Source organism: Pyrgilauda ruficollis, unplaced genomic scaffold, assembly GCF_017590135.1.
Source record: "Pyrgilauda ruficollis isolate IOZ18807 unplaced genomic scaffold, ASM1759013v1 scaffold2, whole genome shotgun sequence".
NCBI lineage: Eukaryota > Metazoa > Chordata > Aves > Passeriformes > Passeridae > Pyrgilauda > Pyrgilauda ruficollis.
Window position 1 is genome coordinate 12,233,780 of NW_024519206.1, and position 1,587 is coordinate 12,235,366.

Here is a 1,587-nt window from a genome sequence, read left to right on the forward strand (position 1 = left end):
CGCGGCACCGCCCCCACGCGGGAAAATCGCCCAGTAATAATAACAACAACAGGAACAGCGATAATTCCCGGCAGCGCGGGCGGTGCGAGAGCGGGTAACGGGGACACCCCCCGGCCGCCGGAGGTGTGGGTAGGGGGGCGCCCTTAAAAGTTGGAGGCCCCACGGCCAGGGAGTCGCGCAACCCCGTGGGAAGGGTGGGCGAACCGCCCCCGGCTCTCCGGAGGAGGGAAGGAGGAGGGAGGGAAGGAGACGGCGGCGGAGGATGCTGCGAAGGGAAACTTTGGAGCGGAGGGAGCACGTGAAACGGAGAGAGAAGCGCCGCGCAGCGTGGGGGGCGAAGGGGGGGGGGGGGGGGCCTCGGCCTCTCTCCATTTTGCCGTCGCGATGCCACAACTGCATCCAAGAATTTTTAAGCTATTCTAAAACGTATTTATTTATCCATTCAGTCGAAAATTGCCCCTCCACTAAGGTTTTCCTCGGAGCTCAGGGAGCCCGCCCCAGCGCCGAATCCAGCTTTTGTGAGAGAAACTAACGCGTCCTGCAATGGAAGAGGTCTCGTATCTTAATGAACATCCCTCATAATTAGGAGGTTGGAGCGGTGGCCTTCTGGGGAGTGGAATTTTTGATTTGCACCAAGTGTCCGAGGAGGCCTCGGGAAGCGCCGCATGGGCTCCCGGCGCCCCCCGGCAGCCCAGATGAAGTTCCATGTGTCTCTTCTCCCCAAGTCCACCCTCCTCCCACCAGAGTAGAGCCGAGGGTATCAAACATTCAAATTCAAAAACGAGCCAGTAGGACTATTCCTAATTAATACGACCCCACTAATGAGTCAGCAGAAGCCAATCGGTTTCGTTGTTGCTCCGAATAATTTGATTAAACGTGGATTTGTGTCTTTAAGAGGGGAAGAACAATACCCGAAACAAACATTTCCACCTTCATTTTTCAATATGGCAGTTACCCCATAGCGGAAATATAATTCTTGGCCCAGGGCTCGGACAGTAACTGTTCTGACGAAATTCGCTGATGCGGGTTTAATTCAGCCGTAACCCTGCAGTTCCTGCAGATAACATGAGGTTGTTCATTCCAATATGTGTTTACTCATAATCCGTGCCCATTACAACAGATTGAATAGACTAATTTTAAACGCGCTCTGTCACGTAAAGTGACATTCGTACGAGCAGCGTTTCCTAAAGCAGCTTTCAAAGGAGAGTTTTGTTGTTGTTGGGAGACTATTTGTCTCATTTCCGGGGGCAGATTACGATACCTATAAAACAGTAGTGAGTTAAAACATCGCTCCACAATAGTTTGTATTGTTTGCAGTCTCAGCTGGACTTTCACATTCAGATGTTGATTGCCTTCGGGTTTTTTTTCAACTTCCTTAACCTCTTCAGCCCAGCTAATCAACAAACACACCTGGCAGAATTACAGCTCACTAGCTGCATGCTTTTAGAGGTCATTTCAGAAACATGTATTTCCTGAAAAGCAGATTTCTCCGGAAAAATAAGGGTTTTTTTAGCCTGTGAGAATAGAGTTTAAAAAGGAGGAAACACCAGCAAGCAAACACTCATACACAGCATGCTAAACGCGAAA